An 18,701-nucleotide genomic window follows, 5' to 3' on the forward strand; every position below is an offset into this window, starting at 1 on the left:
TGATGATATCCTGCCTTACACTCACGTGTTGCGTGCAAATAAAAAATTGCTTTGTGGGATGTTTTGGTGGAACATCTCTTTCTCTCTGCCCACTCTCCCACCCATCAACTCACCACTGGTTTTTGTTGACCCCAAGACACAGGCTCGCTGAGCCCAGCCTCTCATGCTTATGGAGAGTTAGCGAAGGAATTTTTCAATAACAGCTCAGGCAGAGCGGCTCCTGGGAAAACAGGCAGAGATTCGTGTGGCCCGCCAGGGGCTTGCAGGACCACAATAACTGACCACCAAGGGGGCGACAGGTTGAAGCGTCCAGCCAGACGCAGTGTGATGAGCTTCGGCGCCCGAGGGATTACCTATTTATTTATTACACTATATAGACAAAGACACATAATATATGAGCTGCTCATCCGTCTGATTAAAATATCCTTAACGACTTACTTTGGTAGTTTTTGCACAATGGCTTAATATAGAAACACACCAGGATAAGTGAACTCCCCCCATACCAGAACCCCACACACCCCCATTCCCGGCATATCCCCCAGCATGCAAGATTTAAGGAACTAGAGGCTGTGGGAAATACAAATGAGGTTGACAAAGGTTTCGAAGTGGATTTAAATAAAGCCGGCTGTCTTGTCCTCATTTAGGTTGTGGACATTGAGGATGGCACATTACTTCACAAAGAGTAGGCCATTCTTTGGCAGTATCTTGTCTAAATTATTCACCTGGAGCTTCGTGAAATATACAAGGTTATTAATTTTAAAGGGATGGACTAGGGCAGGTACAGCAAGATTAAATTAATGGTAAGAATGGGGCTAGTACACATAAGATATGTAAATTATTACATTAAAGCTGTGTTCACTATGCTCAACGATATCAACGAGTCCGTATTCATTTCCCAAAATTTTGCTCCAAAGTATAATTTGAGGTTCATATGAAAATATATAATACAATCCAGGCAGCAGGTAGCACAAGCATAATGGACCGAACGGCCTCCTGTGTACCTCATGTGTGTATGTATATGTACATACACTACATGACCAAAAGTATGCAGACACCCCTTCGAATTAGTGTATTTGGCTGTTTCAGCCACACCCATTGCTGACGTATATATAATCAAGCACACAGCCATGCAATCTCCATAGACAAACATTGGCAGTAGAATGGGCCATACTGAAGAGCTCAGTGACTTTCAACGTGGCACCGTCATAGGATGCCACCTTTCCAACAAGTCAGTTCATCAAATTTCGGCCCTGCTAGAGCTGCCCCGGTCAACTGTAAGTGCTGTCATTATGAAGTGCAAACGTCTAGGAGCAACAACAGCTCAGCTGTGAAGTTGTAGGCCACACAAGCTCCAAGAACAAGACCGCCGAGTGCTGAAGTGCGTAGCGCGTAAAAAAATCATCTGTACTCGGTTGCAACACTCACTACCGAGTTCCAATCTGCTTCTGGAAGCAACGTCACCACAATATCTGTTCATCGGGAGCTTCATGAAATGGGTGTTCCTGGCCGAGCAGCCGCACAGAAGCCAAAGATCATCATGCGCAATGCCAAGCATCGGCTGCAGTGGTGTAAAGCTTGCCGCCATTGGACTCTGGAGCAGTGGAAACACGTTCTCTTGAGTGATGAATCACGTTTCACCATCTGGCAGTCCGACGGACGAATCTGGGTTTGGCGGATACCAGGAGAACGCTACATGCCCGAATGCATAGTGCCAACTGTAAAGTTTGGTGGAGGGAGAATAATGGTTTGTGGCTGTTTTTCATGGTTATGACTATGAAGGGAAATTAATTCCAATGAAGGGAAATCTTAACGCTCCAACATACAATGACATTCCAGATGATTGTGTGCTTACAACTTTGTGGCAACAGTTTGGAGAAGGCCCTTTCCTGTTTCAGCATGACAATTCCCCCGTGCACAAAGCAAGGTCCATACAGAAATAGTTTGTCGAGACCGGTGTGCAAGAACTTGACTGGCCTGCCCAGAGATCTGACCTTAACCCCACCGAACACCTTTGGGATGAATTGGAACACCGACTGTGAGCCAGGCCTAATCGCCCAACATCAGTGCCTGACTTCACTAATGCTCTTGTAGCTGAATGGAAGCAAATCCTTGCAGCAATGTTCCGACCTCTAATGGAAAGCCTTCGCAGAAGAGTGGAGGCTGTTATAGCAGCAAAGGGGGGACCAACTCCATATTCAGGTGTGTATATATATATATATATATATATATATATATATATATATATAATCGGGAGATTGAATAAGACGCGGACGTAGCTTCAGGGCTTCGATCTTTAATTCGACAAGCTTTCGACCAACAAAGGTCTTCTTCTGAGTCGGCCCCAAGTTCAACGGAACTTGGGGCCGACTCAGAAGAACTTGGGGCCGTTGAACTTGGGGCCGACTCAGAAGAAGATCTTTGTTGGTTGAAAGCTTGTCGAATTAAAGATCGAAGCCCTGAAGCTACGTCCGCGTCTTATTCAATCTCCCGATTATTTATTCAATGCAAATGAGATGCCCTACTCGTACTGTGGAGTTTCTACTATTTCTCACAGTTATATATTGTTACAGACGCGGGTTTTAGATGTTATTTTGACCGAGCGGTGGTGTATTTAACCGCGTCCGAACAGTTACTCCCCGATTAAAACCCGATTCCACCCGACGTTGACCAGATCGCCCCACAGATATTCAATCGGGAAATCTCTAAAGCGACCGAAAGAGAATGAAAAAGAAGAAGAAGAAGAATACGGAGGAAGAACAGATTTTATTATACACACACAGCAATGGATGGAAGAAGCAGTAACACAGCGAATCGTTAACTTACACTATTCATTTTTACTTAGCCCCAAGACAAACGAGTAGGACAGGACGTTCACACTTACACAGGGGATATTGCAGGCAGGTAGGGCTTGAGATGGATGGCTTGAGAGGGAGGCAAGGTCGGGAGGCCGCAGCTCACAATTCCTCGCGGTTTTGGCGGGAAACCCTCCGTCGTGTATCCACTGCGGTAGACGTCACGTGCTGGTTGCACACCTGCTCCTCTTCTTGGGGTGGGGCCGTCTCCCTCCTTTCAGCGCGTCTCTCCAAAGCTGGTTTCCTTGCCGAGTACCTCTCCTCTTTGGCTTGGAGCGTTTCGCATCTCACCTCTTGGTGCAGCCTCTTTGCTCATCTCCCAAGGCCTCTCCAAGTCATCTCGCAGCTCATCTGGTAAAGCAGTCCCTTACAGTCGCTTTTATCACCTCGGGCGAAATCAAGCCGCCGGCTCCCAGGGCACGCCTACCGGGTCGCTCACCGCGGTGTCGATTGGCTGTTAGAGCTGGTTCACTCCTTCCCTCTTATGACGAGGTGGAGACACGCCTTTCTTCCCCAACCCTACCTCGTGGCCAATGGTGGTTTGAAGAAAACCGCCCAAAATGCGGAAGGCAATTGGAAGGGAGGTTTTGGGGAAATTGGAAGGGCCTACGCTTATTTTGTTTGATACAATGCAAAGTCAATCTAGTGGGAAAACACATATTTAGCCTACATGGAATAAGGAAATACACTATTTAAAAGATATATCGTGACCTGCGTGTAAGTTTCATGCAATTAACTAGGACGCCGACTGCGACCATTATTTACATTAACAGGGTGTTACCGTACCCTTTTGTAACGTTCACATTGTAACGTTTTCACATTCGTTACACTTCCTCCAAAATTGTTACACTTCTCAAAAACCGTTACACTTCTCAAATTCGTTACACACTTCTCAAAATCGTTACACTGCACCCTCCTTTCTTCAGGTCCGTCCTCGGGCCTATTAAACTTTAACTTAGTGTGACACGTAGGTGTAATTCCCTCTACAATTAACCTGACCCTGAGTGTGACAATTTTAAAACACAAATAAGTATGTCCCCCTATTGCATTGCACCCTGTCTAAAAGACTCAAGCCCACAGCTAACCGAATTACGGAATTATTCTCAAACTATACATTTACGGTGGGGAGCATTATTTACAATTACGTGATTTCTTATTTACAACGCAACCCAGGACCTGTGTTTTTTTCTTTTTTTCTTTTTAGGGAACAAGAGAAAGAAATTCCTGTTGGGAGGGAGGAGACAGCACGCATTGCATCGATGCACCAGTACCAATACCACCAAAGCACCCAAAAGCACCAAACACCACAAAGCACCCAAAAGCACCATCCGGTGCGCAGTCACCATGGTTCATAATAAACACAACAAAACAACTGGTGGTGGTCTTCTCTTTCTCTGCTGGGCCGATGTTCTTCCCGACGTCTTCTGGCTTCATGCGGCCTAGTTGGAAATAATAAAAAGCACAACTTGTGTCCATTTTTATTTAGGGCCTCAGGGGCCAACTAAGGGTGGTCCACCTGTTTGGCATAGGTGCCACCTTACCGAGGTCCGCAAGCAAGATTCCCTGGCCACTATGGCCGGTCTCCAACAGAGGTGCCCTGCCCCAGAACCTGGGGTCCATCAAGTGGTACTTGGCCGCAGAACAGCGGTCCATACAGTGGTACATCAACGCAATGCATGCTGGTTCTGGGAATCTCGGGCGCACAATGGCCACCTCACGCACGCTCCCATCGGCACCCAATGGCGCACAGGTCATGTGGGAGACAAAAGAAAGACAATTGAGTGAGGGGTAAGGTCACAAGGGTACACGTCAATAAGGCAATGCAAGGTCAAATGCGTACGGAGGGCGAAGTGAGAAAGCTCGTCCCTACCGTACGTCACCCCCCTGTCACCTACCCTACCCTTACCCCATATGTACAAAAATCTACCCATTTACAAATTCGTCACTACTGTCACGTCTTCCCCATATTTCCCCTATACCAAATTCGTCTCCACAATCCCTTTACTTCAAAATTTGCCATCACCAATTCATCATCAATCCTCATAAGGAGGGAGAGATGGAATTACGCACAATGTCACACCCACGTCATGATGCGTCTCACAATCCAAACATTTGCATCATAAAAAATAATCAAAACATGGCATGGTGTGGAGTACCTGTCACCTCAGGTGAGTGGATGCAGATGGTGCGAGGAGATCCTTCATCCTAACTATTTTCTAAATGACTTTAACACACTTTACACTACCCGGGGTCTTTCCCTGCCAATCCATTGGCCAACTTACACTATGGGTTCTAATAACCAATTCCCATTGGCCAAACTGTGGTGCTTCTCAATTTGGGGTCTCACTCCCCCGATTCGTCTCCCGGTGCTCTCGCACAATTTCTGGGCTGCGACGTCTAGCTCTCCCAACAGGTCTACCCACCTGCACACCTCCACCACTGTAGTTGCCACCCGAGCTTACCTAGCTCCTCACCCTAACCTAACTAACTGGGGACAGCCCCTCTCCTGGCTCTGTCACCCCATGGTGCCCTCTGGCACTGGGCTACCCGGGTCCGTCCTCCGGATCCTCGGGCCCCATCCACAACAACTACTACCGGCTCCCAGAGCCCACCTGCGGCCTCACCTGGCCGACATCCTCACAGTGGTGGAGTGCCCAAACCAACTACACACACTAACAGGCTACACGCCCAGCCATTTCCACAACACTAATGCACCCATCCACATACCATTCTGCCACCCGCACCACAGATGCCAATATCCAACCACAATTTACCTGTACCCTCTACCTAACACTTACACTACCCGCCCCGGGTATCCGTGATGGGGGTCCACTCTTCCCCCATTCACACCTTCGCACCATCCACTCCACTCCACAATTTCCACCATTCTCACTCCACGACCATCCATTCCACACAGCCACATACACCTGTTGTTGCACACCTGTGCCCTCACACCTGGTGCCACCTGCACCCTCCTTTCTTCCTGGACCATTTGGTCAACACAACACGCAATCACTATCACTCACTCATACACTGCTCCATCCACCTGTTCAGTTGCACACCTGTGCAATCACACCTGTTCAATTCTCACCTGTTCAATCTTCACACACACGGCATCATCTCAGCTAACTACTCCCTTCTGAAACTTGCGCTTCCCAGTCGTCCCTTTAAACTATTGCGCTCCCACGTCATTATAATCCACACTAATCTACCTGCGTCCCCACTACAGGTATCAGTCACTAACTAACCTTAACGTTACCTAATGTCATCTTCGCTAGATCCCTACAATTATCCAAGCCCTCCCTGGCTCGGTTGTCATAGCCACCCCATAAACTATTGCGCATTTGCCCCAACCTGTGAGGGATGGTGGATTTGCCATCCCACCACATCGGGGGTCTCTCACTATCAATTTTGTTCGTCCAGATTCCAACCAATTCAAAAATTTTCCATTTACTGCCAATTCTACCCACCTTTCGAAATTTCGTATCAATTCACTATCACTATTACCATCACCCGTCTACTTATTACATCCTCTCGGTGCGCCAATTCACGTCTACAGCCCGGCTTCGTACAGCCGAGCAATGAACGCGGATTCTTTTGTGCCGGCGGCTGGATGCGTCCCGCATTCGGGGCAGGGGCGGGGGCTTACCCGGGCCGAGATCCCACGCACCACCTCGGCGTGGAGCCATCCAATGTCCCGATCTCGACCTGCCGGCACGTCTCAACAAAACGTGGTCGCCATAACGACCCTTCCTATCCAGCTGCCCGCTCCGCCTAGTGGAGCCCGGCCGCGGCCGTTCCAAGCGAGGCACAGCGTGGATCGCGTACGGCGGTTCTTTCGAAACCGCCGTGGTTCGGATCCCCGCTGATCCTCGCGGCACGCGAAGCTGCCCGACGCGCACCGAGGGCCTGATTCGGCTATAAGTCGTTCTAACCTCTAGCCTGGTTACCGTCGACGCTTCACCTGGACGCTTACATGCATACGCTACCCCTTTCTTGCTCATACATGCAGCTGTTCCCATTCTCCTCGTACCTTTCCTTACACACTTCGGTACACTCATTCCGCTCGCCGACTTGGTCACACACCCGACCACCGAACACTTTGGCACACATTCGTTGGTCGCACACCTCACCAACACACCTCTTCGCGCCCCCTCCTCGGTCACTTCCTCTGTGACAATCACAGGTGTGCTCTCATTCGCACACCCAACCACGTGCCTCACTACCAACTCAAATGTGCCTTCCCACACACGCTCTACCATTCCAGGTGTGCATCCTTCCATTCCAGGTGTACATCCTCGCTCACCTGTCATAACCAACTCACGCTCCGTTTCACTCTCACTACTCTCACCTCCACTCTTGACAACGCACTCACCCTTACTCCCGACAGCGCACTCTTTCCTCATGCACCCGTCCGTTACACACCTTTCTCGCGCACACTTTTTCGTTACTTCCTCCGTAACACTCACCACACCGCGCTTCCCTGTGCTCCCTCGCACACGCGCTACGACCGACTCACTCCTGACGGCACACTCACTCCTCGGCGTGCACTTTTTCCTCACACACCCCATGGTCGGACATTCTCGCACACCTCTTTTTTCGCACCCCTGACCTGTCGCACACTTCACCAACGGCCTTTCACGAACACCCGGATCCAAAGCAACCCCCAAGCCGACTGAAGCTTTCCTCACATCATATACATTGCCACTCACCTCCGTACTTCGTCGTCGCACCTCCTCTGCCACCTGCAAACTTTTTATTTGGTTAGTGAGCACCTCATCATGATTTGAACACAGACCTTGTACATATTCCATTACCTCCTCCTGGATTTCTCTTTTAGTTTCTGTTTGTCCCTTCTTAATTTCACTCACCTCTTCTTCCACTTCCTCTAATTTTTGTTTAACCTCTTTTATTTCTCGGTGCGTCTCCTCAAGTTCGTCCTCTAAGGCTACCGTGACCGTCTCTATGTGCATCCTCACCTGCCGGTCCTTTGTCTCCATTATCTCTGTCACCTCGTCCACCCTCATTGTCAGTTCCTCCCGTACCATCTGACATTGCCTCTGTGTCGCTATTAATTCGTTTTTAATTTCTTTTTGTGTCGCCTTTAACCCTCCGAGTACTGCAGTGTTCCTTTGAACCTGCTCCACTAACTTAGTTTGTCCCTCTGTCAGCTGTTCCACCTCCTCCGTCAGATCTTCTATTCCCCCTTGTAACTTTGCCGTATTATTTCTCACCTCTTTCTCCATACGCTTCTCACCTCGCTTTACCTCCTCGCGCAGCCCCGAAACCTCCTCACTTACCCATCGTCGTATTTCCTCCATCTCTTTTGTAGATGCCACCCTCATCTGTCCCAATTCATCCCTCTGAGCATCCAGTTTGGTTTCGACCCCGATTTTCACCTCCTCTATCTGCTCTCCCATTTGTTTGATTTCCCTGGCAGATTGTTCCCCTATTTCCCGCAATTTGTCCTCCATCCTATTTTCTAACCCCATTAACCCATTTTTCACCCCCTCTAACTGATTCTCCTGGGCAGCCATTCTGTTTATCACCCCCGTTAACCCATTCTTTACCTCTTTTATCCCGTTGTCTAACCCCTCAAAATTTTTGTCTACCTTCTCACCGGTACCCCTCGCTTCGTCCCTCATTACCCCCATTTGGCCCTCCAATCGCTCACTATCAGCCCTCGCTCCGTCCCTCATTACCCCCATTTGGCCCTCCAATCGGTTTCCCATTACCCCCATTTGGTTTCCCATTTCTCTTCGCTCTCGGGTGGACTTATCATTTTGGGCATCCATTTTTGCCATCATTTGGATCATAAAGACTCGCATGTACTCTGGCATCTCTGGCTCGGCTGCCGCGACCATGGGCGTGCCTAAATTTGGTGCCGCTGTAACCACGTGCGCGAGAGCGCCATTTTGTGCACCTGATACCCCCTCAACCGCCTCCTCATTGCTCCCCTCCATTTGATCCTGGGTTACTCCTAACCCCTCCTCTAGCTCACCCACCGGCATTCGATCGCCTTGATTGTCCATGGCGCGATCTCAAAATTCGGGTTTTATATTTTCGTAAAACAAAATCAAATTTCGCCGTTATAATTTCGAGCGCGTGAAACGCGCTCCGGATCGAATTCTACTTCCCAACACCAATTGTTACCCTAATGGTACAATTGGTGTTCCAAAATTTGGGCCTAACAAATTTAATCCCAGGTCCGAATCCAACTCCTCGATACCAAATGTTACAGACGCGGGTTTTAGATGTTATTTTGACCGAGCGGTGGTGTATTTAACCGCGTCCGAACAGTTACTCCCCGATTAAAACCCGATTCCACCCGACGTTGACCAGATCGCCCCACAGATATTCAATCGGGAAATCTCTAAAGCGACCGAAAGAGAATGAAAAAGAAGAAGAAGAAGAATACGGAGGAAGAACAGATTTTATTATACACACACAGCAATGGATGGAAGAAGCAGTAACACAGCGAATCGTTAACTTACACTATTCATTTTTACTTAGCCCCAAGACAAACGAGTAGGACAGGACGTTCACACTTACACAGGGGATATTGCAGGCAGGTAGGGCTTGAGATGGATGGCTTGAGAGGGAGGCAAGGTCGGGAGGCCGCAGCTCACAATTCCTCGTGGTTTTGGCGGGAAACCCTCCGTCGTGTATCCACTGCGGTAGACGTCACGCGCTGGTTCGGCACACCTGCTCCTCTTCTTGGGGTGGGGCCGTCTCCCTCCTTTCAGCGCGTCTCTCCAAAGCTGGTTTCCTTGCCGAGTACCTCTCCTCTTTGGCTTGGAGCGTTTCGCATCTCACCTCTTGGTGCAGCCTCTTTGCTCATCTCCCAAGGCCTCTCCAAGTCATCTCGCAGCTCATCTGGTAAAGCAGTCCCTTACAGTCGCTTTTATCACCTCGGGCGAAATCAAGCCGCCGGCTCCCAGGGCACGCCTACCGGGTCGCTCACCGCGGTGTCGATTGGCTGTTAGAGCTGGTTCACTCCTTCCCTCTTATGACGAGGTGGAGACACGCCTTTCTTCCCCAACCCTACCTCGTGGCCAATGGTGGTTTGAAGAAAACCGCCCAAAATGCGGAAGGCAATTGGAAGGGAGGTTTTGGGGAAATTGGAAGGGCCTACGCTTATTTTGTTTGATACAATGCAAAGTCAATCTCGTGGGAAAACACATATTTAGCCTACATGGAATGAGGAAATACACTATTTAAAAGATATATCGTGACCTGCGTGTAAGTTTCATGCAATTAACTAGGACGCCGACTGCGACCATTATTTACATTAACAGGGTGTTACCGTACCCTTTTGTAACGTTCACATTGTAACGTTTTCACATTCGTTACACTTCCTCCAAAATTGTTACACTTCTCAAAAACCGTTACACTTCTCAAATTCGTTACACACTTCTCAAAATCGTTACAATATATATATATATATATATATATATATATATATATATATATATATATATATATATATATATATACAGGGTGTCCCATAAGTCTGGAACCATAGGGCAACCAGAACGGCACTCTTCGACGTCACGACGTCGACTGATATGCCTCCGCCCACATTATTACATCATTATTATACTTGTATCAAGTTTGATTTAAATCCATTCAGCTGTGCCCAAGTTAGCACATTTTTACATGACATGACCTCTGACCTTTGACCTATTGACCCCAAAATTTAATCAGTTCATATTTACATCATTAGACATACCTGCACCAGGTTTTAATTTAAATCCCTTCAGCTGTTCACAAGTTCTCACATTTTTACCTGACATGACCACTGACCTTTGGCCTTTGACTTTGGGACCCCCAAAATCTAATCAGTTAATCTTAACATCATTATACATATCTGTACCAAGTTTGAATTAGATCCCTTTAGCCATTCTCAAGTTATAGACCTATTACAGACTTTGACCTTTAACCTTTTACCTCTTGAACCCAAAATTTAATCAGTTTAACCTTTACATCATTATACATACCTGTATCAAGTTTGAATTAGATCACTTCAGCCATTCCCGAGTTATAGACCTATTTCAGATTTTGATCTTTGACCTCTTAACCCCAAATTCTAATCATTTAATCTTTACATCATTATACATACCTGTACCAAATTTGAATTGGATCACTTCAGCCATTCTCAAGTTATAGACCTATTACAGACTTTGACCTTTGACCCCAAAATCTAATAAATTAATCTTTACATCATTATACATACCTGTACCAAGTTTGAATTTGATCATTTCAGCCGTTCTTGAGTTATAGACCTATTTCAGATTTTGATCTTTGACCTCAACCCCAAATTCTAATCATTTAATCTTTACATCATTATACATACCTGTACCAAATTTGAATTGGATCACTTCAGCCATTCTCAAGTTATAGACCTATTACAGACTTTGACCTTTGACCCCAACATCGAATCACTTAATCTTTACAACATTATACATACCTGTACCAAGTTTGAATTAGATCACTTCAGCCGTTCTCGAGTTATAGACCTATTTCAGATTTTGATCTTTGACCTCTTAACCCAAAAATCTAATCATTTAATCTTTACATCATTATACATACCCATACCAAATTTGAATTGGATCACTTCAGCCATTCTCAAGTTATAGACCTATTACCGACTTTGACCTTTGACCCCAAAATCTAATCAGTTAATCTTTACATCATTATACATACCTGTACCAAGTTTGAATTTGATCATTTCAGCCGTTCTCGAGTTATAGACCGATTACAGACTTTGACCTTTGACCTCTTAACCCCAAATTCTAATCCTCTAATCTTTACATCATTGTACATACCTGTACCAAATTTGAATTGGATTACTTCAGCCAACCTTCAAGTTATAGACCTATTACAGGACTTTGACCTTTGACCCCAACATCTAATCACTTAATCTTTACAACATTATACATACCTGTACCAAGTTTGAATTATATCACTTCAGCCGTTCTCAAGTTATAAAACCTATTGCAGATTTGACCTTTGACCCCAACATCGAATAAGTAAAGCTTTACAACATTATACATACATGTTACTAAGTTTGAATTCGATCACTTCAGCCATTCTCAAGTTATAGACCTACAAGCAGAAGTGCCCGGCATTGCCGGGCAGGGGAGGGGGAGGGGGAGGGGGAAGGGGAGGGGAGGGGAACGGGGGGGGAGGGGAGGAGAGGGGGGGGGGAGGGGAGGAGAGGGGGGGGAAGGGAGGAGAGGGGGGAGGGGAGGGGAGGGGGGAGAGGGGGGAAGGGGAAGGGGGAGGGGAAAGGGAGGGGAGGGGATGGGGAGGGGAGGGGGAGGGGGGGAAGGGGGAGAGGGTAGGGTGGAGGGGGAAAGGAGGGGGAAGGGAAAGGGTAGGGGGAAAGGAAGGGGGAGGGGGAAAGGGAGGGGTAGGAGGGGAGGGGAGGGGAGGGGGAGGGGAGGGGAGTGGAGGGGAGGGGGAAAGGGGAGGGGGAGGGGGGAAGGGGAGAGGGTAGGGTGGAGGGGGAAGGGGAGGGGGAAGGGGAGGGGAGGAAGGGGAGGGGGAAGGGGGAGGGGGAGGGGAAAGGGTAGGGGGAAAGGAAGGGGGAGGGGGGAAAGGGAGGGGTAGGAGGGGAGGGGAGGGGAGGGGGAGGGGAGGGGAGTGGAGGGGAGGGGAAAGGGGAGGGGGGAGGGGGGAAGGGGAGAGGGTAGGGTGGAGGGGGAAGGGAGGGGGAAGGGGAGGGGGGAAGGGGAGGGGGGAAGGGGAGGGGAGGGATATAGATGGTTACTGGCAATTTATCACATCCACAAATGATGTAATCCACACAATTTATGTACTTTAAATAACGTTAATAGGAATACATGGCCGTGTAGTGGGAAATACAGTTTGTTTGAAATAAATCACAAATATCAGACGAAAGTTTTTAAAATTTAGAACTATTTTCACTCAGAGTTAAACATCACCGCAATATTACGCGGTTGCTTCAACGTTTTCTATGAATTATATGTCATCATTGTGAGATTTTTGGGGATTTTTTTTTTTTGAAATGAGATTTTTATATTTCAAAAAACGGCAAAAAAGCATCAGAACAGCTGTGAAAAAGCATCAAAACAGCAATGAAAAAGCATCAGAACAGCAGTGAAAAAGCATCAAACAGCAATGTAAAAAGCATCAAAACAGCAGTAAAAAAGCATCAAAACAGCATTCGATATATTTTCACTTTTACGTTTTGGCTAACTCGCTCGCGACCTGACGAAGATCTGAGCGAGGATCGCTACGCTACGCTACGTTATGCTAATGCTACGTTAGCTATGCTACGTTATGCTACGTTCGCTACGTTATGGCTAAAAATATGGATCTAAAGATGAAAGAAAAAAAAACCTATGTGGTGTGAATGGCAATGTTCCTCGCTGAAACGTGAAAAAACGCAATCGCTTTTCGCTCTGAATTACGTGCGAACGCATAACTGTGAACATTATGGCGGCAAGGATGGAACATCACGTGATCGCTCTGAGCGAATCAGCACGCTGCTCTGCCACCGGCTCAGATTCCGTGTATAATATTCCTCGCTACGTTACGCTACATTTGCTACGTTATGGCTAAAAATATGGATCTAAAGATGAAAGAAAAAAAAACCTATGTGGTGTGAATGGCAATGTTCCTCGCTGAAATGTGAAAAAACACAATCGCTTTTCGCTCTGAATTACGTGCGAACGCGTAACTGTGAGGATTATGGCGGCAAGGCTGGAACATCAAGTGATCGCTCTGAGCGAATCAGTGCGCTGCTCTGCCACCGGCTCAGATTCGTGTATAATATTCCTCGCTATGTTACGCTACATTCGCTACGTTATGGCTAAAAATATGGATCTAAAGATGAAAGAAAAAAAAACCTATGTGGTGTGAATGGCAATGTTCCTCGCTGAAATGTGAAAAAAACGCAATGGCTTTTCGCTCTGAATTACGTGCGAACGCGTAACTGTGAGATTATGGCGGCAAGGCTGGAACATCACGTGATCGCTCTGAGCGAATCAGCGCAACTGCTCTGCCACTGGCTCAGATTCCGTGTATAATATTCCTCGCTGAAATGCGCTGAGGTAAATATGAATAAAAAATATGGATCTCGTCAAATATTTTAGGTAGGCCATGTCCTTCCCAGGCTCAATGGCCATGTCTATGCCAAATATCAAGCACGTGAGCCTCTCTGTTTAGGAGTCTATCAGTAACATTACACACACACAAACTGTGTTTTATATATACTAGGGCATGCCCGTACTATATATATATATCTAAAATTATATCCCCCCCCTCTATTTACATGAAATGGTTTGGTCCATTCGCAAAGCAAAGCGAACGGCTTGCGAGTACGGTGACAATCCCCCCCTCTATTTACATGAAATGGTTTGGTCCAAAGCGAACGGCTTGCGAGTACGGTGACAATCCCCCCCCTCTATTTACATGAAATGGTTTGGTCCAAAGCGAACGGCTTGCGAGTACGGTGACAATCCCCACCCTCTATTTACATGAAATGGTTTGGTCCAAAGCGAACGGCTTGCGGAGTTTGGTAAAGAAATCGCCATAGCTCGGTAACTACTTGTCCGATTATATGAAACCTTGAAAAGGCACATCCTCGGGTCCCCAGCAATATACCTGGCAAGTTTCAAGTATATCGGACCCGTGGTTGTCGAGAAACAGCGGTCACAGACAAACACACAAAACACACAAACACACAAACACAGACACACAGACACACAGAGATTACTGGAATTATAGATAGATAGATTACAGACTTTGACCTTTGACCCCAAAATCTAATAAATTAATCTTGACATCATTATACATAACATACCTGTACTAAGTTTGAAATGGATCACTTCAGCCGTTCTCAATCTATAGACCTATTACAGACTTTGACATTTGACGTTTAACCTATGACTTCAAAAATGTAATCACTTAATCTTTACAACATTATACATAGCTGGGCCAAGTTTGAATTATATCCCTTTAGCCGTTCTCAAGTTATCGCGGTAATGAAAACCTATCACGGACAGACGGACGGACAGATGGACAACCTGAACACATAATGCCTCTGGCGACTTCGTCGGCGGAGGCATAAAAATGATGAAACGGCTTGTATTCACAGAATGTGTTCAATATGTCCACCATTATGATTAATACAAAAATGCAGATGATGTATCCAGTGAGCAATCACACGGCGAAAGGTGTTGGGAGTGATGGTGTTACATGCGTCACTGATGCGCTCCCGCAAATGTGGATCACTGAATTTTTCCATGCAGGACCAATGCCTTCAAGTAACCCCAGAGATAAATCTCCAACAGGGCTGAGATCGGGACTCTTTGCCGAACTACTCCACAGGCCCTCGACGTCTTATCCAATGACCAGGGAATTGCCAGTTCAGGCACACTCTTACACGGATGCTGTAATGGGCAGGAGCACCATCCTGCTGGAACCCTGTTGGGAAATCCCCATTTGCGTTCAAGACACTAGGGAATGCTTCCTCGTCGAGCATATGCAAGTAGGTGGCTCCTGTGACTGTGCAATCAAAAAAGAAGGAGCCTATCATGCGGTCTTTCCAAATGCCACACCACACCATCACATGAGCGGAACCTTGGTCCCTTTGAAGCAGTAAACCAGTGAGGGTTGTCTTGCGACCAGTAGTGGGTGTTCTGTCAGTTCATCTCACTATTTGCGTAAAAAGCAGCCTCATCACTAGACAGAATGGTGAATGGGAAATCGGAATTTTGAGCACATTATTCCGTTGCCAATTCACAAAATTCCATCTGTTGGTCTGGATAATGTTTGCTTAATTTCTGCAGGATTTCAAGTTTTGTAAGGATGCCATTTGTGTGCTTTAAGAATGTGGTGGATACTGCTTTTCGACACTCCTGTCTCAGTGGTCAACCGCCAAGAGACCTTTTGGGGCTTTTCATGAAATGAGTGAGGATGGTAGTAGCTGTGTGGTCCTCGGTGGATGCCCTTGGAGGTCCACTGCATGGTTTATCTCCTATGGATCCCGTTTCCCTGAACTCTGCTACCAGTTTGCCAACACAGCTGTGTGTAATCGGCGCACGGTCCGGATGCAATCTGTTGAATTCCTCAGCGACTTCTCTACGACTCTGACTTCCTACGGGCAGGATTACCTTGATGCGCTCTTCCTTACTCGGCGACATAATGGACACCTGTAAAAAATGAAAGGATCATGAAACAAATCACTGTTAAACGAGACTCATGGGACCACCTTGTGTGTGTGTGTGTGTGTGTGTGTGTGTGTGTGTGTGTGTGTGTGTGTGTATATATATATTATAATAATAATTCATTTATTTTGTATAGCGCTTTTCCAGAAGCCCAAAGGCGCTTTGACAGAGTGGAAAACATAATGCATAACAATACATGAAAACAACAATTGCAAAAAGACAAGAATCAATAGGGAAATATTTAAAGCAAAAGGAGGGAGAAGGAAAAGAGATAGTCAGGGGTTAGATGCTGTGGGTTGAATGTTGAATGCAGTGTTGAACAGGTGGGTCTTTAGTGATGTTTTGAATGTGGTGAGTGAGGAGGAGTCTCTGATGGTGTGAGGTAGTGAGTTCCAGAGGGTGGGAGCAGCGATGGAGAAGGCCCTGTCCCCCCAGGATCTGAATTTGGTCCGGATGGAGGGGGTCAGGAGGTTGGTACCAGCAGAGCGGAGGTTGCGGGTGGGAGTGTGTCTGGAGAGGAGGTCAGCCAGGTAGGATGGGGCCAGGTTATGGAGGGCTTTGTATGTCAAGAGGAGGATTTTGTACTGGATTCTCTGGGGGATGGGGAGCCAGTGAAGCTTGTAAAGGACGGGGGTGATGTGGTCACGGGTCCGGGAATGGGTGAGTAGACGGGCAGCGGAGTTCTGAATGTATTGGAGTTTATTGGTGATTTTTGAGGGTGAACCATAGAGGAGGCTATTGCAGTAGTCCAGACGGGAGGTGATGAAGGCGTGGATGAGGGTTTCTGCAGCCGTGGAGGAGAGGGATGAGCGGAGACGGGCAATGTTTTTTCAGGTGAAAGAAGGCTGACTTTGTGATCTGTTTAGTGTATTTGTCGAAGGAAAGGGTTTGGTCAAAGATGACGCCAAGATTCTGGATGTGAGGGGAGGTGGATACTGGGATACCGTCGATGTTGAGGGCAAAGTTATGGGTGGATTTTGTGAGCGTATTTGGGCCAATGATGATTATTTCAGATTTATCACAGTTAAGCTTGAGGAAGTTGATTTGAAGCCAGGATTTTATTTCAGTGATGCAGTTTGTCAGGATAGAGTGGGTGTCGGTGGAGACGGACTTGGTGGAGATGAAAAGCTGGATGTCATCGGCGAAGCAGTGGAATTGGAGACCATGACGGCGGATTAAGTGACCGAGGGGGGACAGGTAAAGGATGAAGAGGAGGGGGCCAAGAACTGAACCTTGGGGGACACCTTGGGGGAGGGGAGCAGTGGGGGATTTGCAGTTATTGATGGAGATGAACTGGCGTCTGTCAGAGAGGTATGATTTAATCCAAGAGAGGCAGTGCCGGCTGTTGTATATATATATTGTCCTGTGGATGGCTCTATTAAGACAGAGCGTCCACGGATGGCTAATTGAGCTTACTTTGAGGCGTTATCCAAATCAATGGCGGATCATACGCGAGATGGAATGAAGATGCCAACTCACCTTTACGGCCGCCACACGCAGGCGTCTTCCCCTGCAAATTAACAAATCAAACCAAAAACGGAGTTGATGAACAAAAATAAATGCGGCTTTGTTGCCGGACCCTGAGAACAAAGAAACGCGCCGGTAAAAACGAAACCCCTATATCGGGATGTCCAAAAACCTCACTTCAAATACAAGACAAATGGAGGGATAAATAAAATAAACGTTGTGGTTCTGCATGGTGCGTCTTATCTGCCTGCAGTGTGTGTCCTCGTCAAGGATGGTCAGGCTCTGACCGACGCGGCTCTGGTTGGCGTGAACCACTCGGTCCTGTCTGGTGGCGTACCACCAGCCCTCCGCGCGACTCGAACGGGTCGCATGCAGCTCGATCTTTGGCCATGCCCGGACTCGTCCACACAGAGTCGCTCCCATGTCCGGAACCGAGATGAGAGGTCCGACGGCACAGGAACGTGCAAAGGGTGACAGGAGGAGAAAGGAAAAGGGCCTCCAACGCGGGAAGGCAGGAAGAGACAGGCAGAGGTGAAGAGGCAGAGGCGAAGGGCGAAGAGAGGAGAGAAAATGTCAGTCTCCGCTCACTTTTATCAGACGTGGTCTGATGTCATTGGCGCTTTCCTTCCAATCAGCCCGTCGCTTCCAGAGAGTCTTCCGCGCCTTCCTCATGTCACCGGCGCTCCTCCCCCAATCAATGCGTTGCTTCTTCCTCGCCTTTCGCGCCCACCTCACTGATTGTCCGAGCACTTCGCGCCTTTGGTGTTGCGTCATTGGTCGGCCAATCAGTGTGGCATGTCCTTCACCTTCCTTCCTCTCCAATCGGTGCTCTGGTTGTTGCTCGCCCCTCCCCCCGGCTAGTCACGAGCATTCCTGGGCGTGGTTCCCGGCCTGCCTGTGCAATGTCTGTCATCATGCCGGCGTTGTGTGTGGCCGCTTCCTGTTTGTTCTTCCGGTCAGTCATTGTGAGGGGGGAGTATTTATTAATGTGTGTGCGCTAATGGGCCTAGCTAATGTCTATGGGTGCGTTGCCATATGGGACACAGGTATGATCACAGAGGGGACGACGTACAATGGCATCTTATCTTTATGCCCTAAATCTAGTTAACAAGCCCCGCCCCCTCATGGCAGGGACACACATCCAACTTATCCAACATACGGGCTAGATAGAACTTATTACAGG

General features: G+C 47.6%; 1 pseudogene; it reads left to right on the forward strand.

The window, feature by feature from the left end:
* Nucleotides 1-15,486, forward strand: part of LOC144893387 (uncharacterized) — a 29,417-nt pseudogene extending 13,931 nt beyond the window's left edge.
* Nucleotides 15,487-18,701: the final 3,215 nt, after the last annotated feature.

This window comes from Myxine glutinosa, chromosome 8 (genome assembly GCF_964187855.1).
Source record: "Myxine glutinosa chromosome 8, kmMyxGlut1.1, whole genome shotgun sequence".
Taxonomy (NCBI): Eukaryota; Metazoa; Chordata; class Myxini; order Myxiniformes; family Myxinidae; genus Myxine; species Myxine glutinosa.